Source organism: Bos indicus, chromosome 10, assembly GCF_029378745.1.
Source record: "Bos indicus isolate NIAB-ARS_2022 breed Sahiwal x Tharparkar chromosome 10, NIAB-ARS_B.indTharparkar_mat_pri_1.0, whole genome shotgun sequence".
NCBI classification, from domain to species: domain Eukaryota; kingdom Metazoa; phylum Chordata; class Mammalia; order Artiodactyla; family Bovidae; genus Bos; species Bos indicus.
In genome coordinates this window covers 21,928,027-21,934,026 of record NC_091769.1, presented here as the reverse complement: position 1 = coordinate 21,934,026, position 6,000 = coordinate 21,928,027, and positions in this window count along the sequence as shown.

Genomic DNA, 6,000 nt, shown 5'->3' with positions numbered 1-6,000 from the left:
TTTTCCAGTAGCCATATACGGATGTGAGAGCTAGATATTAAAGATGGCTGAGCATCAAAGAATTGATGCTTTCAAATTGTGGTTCTGGAGAAGACTCTTAAGAATTCCTTTGACTGCAGGGAGATCAAACCAGTCAATCCTAAAGGAAATCAGCCCTGAATCAGTAACTTACTAGAAAAGACTCTGATACTGGGAAAGATTGAAGGCAAAAGAAGAAGAAAAGGACAGCAGAGGATAAGATGGTTAGATAGTATCACTGACTCAATGGACATGAATTTGAACAAATTCCAGGAGACAGTGGAGGACAGAGGAGCCTGGAGTGCTGCAGTCCATGGGGTTGCCAAGAGTCAGACTTGATTTAGCAACTGAACAACAACAACGTAGACATTAATATCTTGCAGATTCCATAACTCAGGAATCCAGTATGGCTTCTTAGCTCAGTCTGTCATGATGCTGCAGTCAAGTTGTCAGCCAGGCCTGCAGTCATCTCAAGGTTTGCCTGGGGCTGAAGAATCTACTTCCAAACTCACTCATCTCTTATCACTTGGACTTCTGCAGAGAGCTACCTCAAGTCATGGCATTGATTTCCCTCAGGTAAGTAGCCAGACATCCTGGAATGTGAAGTCAAGTGGGCCTTTGGGGACATTTATGGGCTATATGAAGGTCAGGAAGCAACAGTTAGAACTGGACATGGAACAACAGACAGGTTCCAAATAGTGAAAGGAGTACGTCAAGGCTGTATATTGTCATCCTGCTTATTTAACTTATATACAGAGTACATCATGAGAAACGCTGGAATGGATGAAGCCCAAGCTGGAATCAAGATTGCTGGGAGAAATATCAATAACCTCAGATATACAGATGACACGACCCTGATGGCAGAAAGTGAAGAAGAACTAAACAGCCTCTTGATGAAAGTGAAAGAGGAGAGTGAAAAAGTTGGCTTAAAGCTCAACATTCAGAAAACTAAGATCATGGCATCTGGCCCCATCACTTCACGGGAAATAGATGGGGAAACAGTGGAAATAGTGGCAGATTTTACTTTTTTGGGCTCCAAAATCACTGCAGACGGTGACTGCAGCCATGAAATTAAAAGATGCTTGCTCCTTGGAAGGAAAGTTATGACCAACCTAGACAGCATATTAAAAAGCAGAGACATTACTTGACCAACAAAAGTCCATCTAGTCAAGGCTATGGTTTTTCCAGTAGTCATGTATGGATGTGAGAGTTGGACTATAAAGAAAACTGAGTGCAGAAGAATTGATGCTTTTGAACTGTGGTGTTGGAGAAGATTCTTGAGAGTCCCTTGGACTGCAAGGAGATCCAACCAGTCCATCCTAAAGGAGATCAGCCCTGGGTGTTCTTTGGAAGGAATGATGCTAAAAGCTGAAACTCCAATACTCTGGCCACCTCATGAGAAAAGTTGACTCATTGGAAAAGACTTTGATGCTGGGAAGGATTGGGGGCAGGAGGAGAAGGGGACGACAGAGGATGAGATGGCTGGATGGCATCACCGACTCAATGGACATGAGTTTGAGTAAACTCCAGGAGTTGGTGATGGACAGGGAGGCCTGCTGTGCTGTAGTCCATGGGGTCACAAAGAGTCAGACATGACTGAGCGACTGAACTGAACTGAAGCAGACTAAGAAAGAGAACCCATTATGGAAGCCGAGTTGTTTTATAACTTAATCTTAAAACTGAAATTCCATCACTTTTTTCCTATTCACTAGAAGCCAGTCACTGGATCTAGCTCACACTCAGGGAGAGAGGATTACACAAGGTGATAAATAACAGGAGGTAAGGATTTCTAGCAGCCATCTTAGGGACTGTCTACCACACAACTCAAGTGTCCAACAGTGGTATAACAGGTAAATTAATTATGGTCTATTTAAATACAGTGAAATATTAAAGAAAACTAATTATAGCTACTTGCATCAAGAAATGACTCACAGACAAAATGCTGGGAGAAAAATAAGCACACACAAAAAATAATCATATGGTATGATTCTAATTATATAACATGGAAAAAAAGGCAAAACTAATCTGTGACAATACAAATTGTATAAAGGTTGCCTTTGCAGAAGAAGGGCTTCCCTGATAGCTCATTTGGTAAAGAATCCGCCTGCAATGCAGGGGACCCTGGTTTGATTCCTGGGTAGGGAAGATACCCTGGAGAAGGGAAAGGCTACCTACTCCAGTATTATGGCAGGGAGAATTCCATGGACTGTATAGTCCACAGGGTCACAAAGAGTCGAACACATCTGAGTGACTTTCACTCACTCACTCACTTGCAGAGGAAGGATGGCCTAATGAATAGGAAAGTTGCTTCCAGAATGTCAGTAATGGATCATTACTACATTGGCGGTGGGGGGGGAGGTAATTTCATAAAACTGGAGAATCTGCCTGTATACTTTTGGTGTCTGCACTCTTCCGTATGCTTACTATACTTCATTTAAAGGTTTTACTTTAAAAAATTAAGCCCTCAAAATTCAGAATTGTATTTATTTGGTAACTTTTTATTTTGATATAATTTTAAGTTTGCAGGAAATTCGCAAGACTCATGCAAAGCACTCCAATATTCACCAAGATTCACCAAGTGTTTACATTTTGCCCCATTTGCTTTATTATTCCTTTTAAATATTTACTTTCCACTACATACATTTACGACTGAGCGACTTCACTTTCACTTTTCACTTTCATGCACTGGAGAAGGAAATGGCAACCCACTCCAGTGTTCTTGCCTGGAAAATCCCAGGGACGGTGGAGCCTGATGGGCTGCCATCTATGGTGTCGCACAGAGTTGGACACGACTGAAGTGACTTAGCAGCAGCAGCAGCACATACATTTAGGGGACTTCCCGGTGGTAAGAAGTGGTAAAGAATTATGATGGCTCAATGATAAAGAATCCATCTACAATGCAGGAAATGCAGGAGACTCAGGTTTGATCTCTAGGTTGAAAAGATCCACATGGGTGTGGCAACCCACACCAGTATTCTTGCTGGGAAAATCCTGATTTTTATATATTTATTCATTAACTGTGTACATCAGTATGCATTCACAGATTCTTATTCTAGTTAGTGGATTATTATGTTACTATCCTTAATTCTGAGATTCTAATTGTTCTCCATTTGGCTATTCAGAGATCTAAGCTAAATTCTTGACCTGATTTATTTATTACCAGCCAAGTGACCTTATATTCTGAAATTCCCTCATAATGTAATAAAAGTAGATTGTGAGTTTGGACTTCACAATGTACCCAAGTACAACAAATATATAGGGGAAAGGCAGTACAACATAAGAAAAGAAAGAGGGAAAATTAGAGCAAGGCTATGAACCATAAGTTGAGAAATCTCCCTAGTTTTTATCTTTAAGTTTCAGTAATAAATGGTTAGCTCAAAGTAAATGAGAAGAACAGGGATGGGTTTTTAAGTCTCTGTTAAAATATGCCATTTTTGAAATCAGGAATAAACAGTAGTTAAAGTTCACAGAGAAGTAACTTCAGGCTTCTATTTTTTTTGTTGTAAAAGCTCCCTTTTCCATTTTCATTTGTCGGACACAACTGAGCGACTAACACACAGGCTTCGTGATAAGTATCAACTAACAATAGTAAGAACTAGAAGTTCGCCTACAACTCAGCACAATACAAAAAGAAATTGTTTATAAGACCGGGTTGTTTTTCCCAGTAGGATGTTTTTAAGTAATCGCTCTTTATTTATGCAGAGACAATTCTTCTCAGTCAACGAGCTCTATTTTCTGCATCTTGAACAACAAACAAAATCTCTAAGAAGCATTCTACCTTTCAAAATCTAGATTATGCTAAATAACTCCTACATTTACGAATAAAAGCCTGTCAAAGAAAGTGGGGCTTTTTTCTCACATTGAACTTTGGGAGTTGGCAGCAAACACCTCCAGCACTCTAAAAACCTGACAACACTGACTTGAGACCAGTTCAATAAAGTGCACACCTTAAACACAAAAAAAAAAATAAATAAATAAAAATAAAAACCTGACAGGTAAAATCAACACACACCATTGGGAAATGAAAAGCAAAAATCAGAAGAGAGAGTTTGACCATTGCCCCAGCAATGGAATTGATCTATCAGAGAGATTAGAAATTGAAAGATTTCAACAGAGAATTATAGAATTGGAAAGGTAAGCTCTGTTTAGGGAAAATACTACATAGGGAGCATTAATCTCTTATAGGATTGGTTACTTTAACCAGCCTTGGACACAATCAAATACCTAGACTTTCAAGAGAGGAAGCTTTGACATCACTGCACAGCATCCTACAAAGCCTAATGAACCGCAACTGGCTTCTGGTAACACCCACAACCACTTCATGACCCCTTCAAACTGCGAAATGGAAATTAGGCTCAATGACATTTAGTCATCCAAACTTTTTTGAAAAGTTTAGAACAAAAAGATGAGAAGAAAATCATATGTTGTGCTATGAAAATCAAGAGAAGAGAGTTTTAGAAAAAAGGGAGATCAACAGTGTTGAATACCACAGAGGAGCTAAAACAGGGAGGGCTGGGAAAAAGCACTTTTGCCTTGTGATTAAGAAGCCAGGACTGCTATTCAATGAGCAATATGAATCACAGGGACAGAAGTTGAAGGAGCAGGAGGAGTCAAGAGAGTAGAACCAGGAGCGACTGTGCACTAGAAAATGGAGTTTCATTCTTAAACCAGCAACAATAAAAGGATTAGAAAAGAGGCTAAGAGTTCCATCGAAGTCAAACAAAGGTTTTTGGTGTGTGTGTGTATCTGTCTGTATGTTCCAACACAGGGAAGAAAGATTATGTATACAAGCAGAGGAAAGAAGAGGAAATTAAAAGTTCTCAAGTTAGGACTTCCCTGGTGGTCCAGTGATTAAGAATCCGCCTGCCAATGCAGGGGCTAGAGTTTCAATCCTGGGTCCAGGAAGATTCCACATACCTTGGGGCAACTAAGCCCATGCCACAACTACTGAAGCCCTAGTGCAGAGCTTGTGCTCCCAAACAAGAGAAGCCATCAGTGAGAAGCCCTCAAACCACAATGAAGAGAAAGCCCATAAGCAGCAACAAAGACCCAGCAGAGCCAAAGAATAAATTAATAAACAATACAGAGAAGTATTTTTAGTAAATAAACGAAATGAAAGGCAACTTCAAAATTTTTTTTTAAAAAGGCGCAAAAGGCTTTTTCACAATGGGTTTGCCCCCAGGAACATGTGTCATAAAAACCATCACTAAATCTAAGCCAAAATGGGAAAGGAAAAGACTCATATCCACATTGCTGTCACTGGACAGGTTGACTCAGGCAAGTCTACCAATACTGGCCATCTGATCTACAAATGTGGTGGAACTGACAAAGAACCATCAAAAACTTTAGGAGAGAGGCTGCTGAGATGGGAGAGGTCTCCTTCAAGTATGTCTGGGTCTTGGATAAACTGAAAGCTGAACGTGAGATATCACCATTAATATCTTCCCAAGGAAATTCGAGGCCAGCAAGTACTATGTGACCAACATTGATGCCCCAGAACACAAAGACTTATCAACAACATGATTGCAGACATATCTCAGTCTGACTGTGCTGTCCCGATTGTTATTGCTGGTGCTGATGAATTTGAAGCAGTCATCTCCAAGAATGGGCAGACCTGTGAGCATGCCCTTCTGGCCTATATTCTGAGTATGAAACAACTACTCATTAGTGTTAACAAAATGGATTCTACTGAGCCACCCTAGAGCCAGAAGAGATACTACAAGGAAATCATTAAGGAAGCCAGCACCTACATTAAGAAAATTGGCTACAACCCTGACACAGTACCATTTGTGCCAATTTCTGGTTGGAATGGTGACAACATGCTGGAGCCAAGTGCTAACACACCTTGGTTCAGGACTGGAAATTCACCTGTAAAGATGGCAAAGACAGTGGAACCACGCTGCTTGAAGCTCTGGACTGCCTCCTGCCACCAATTTTTCCAACTGACCAGCCCTTGCATCTGCCCCTCTAAGACATCTATAA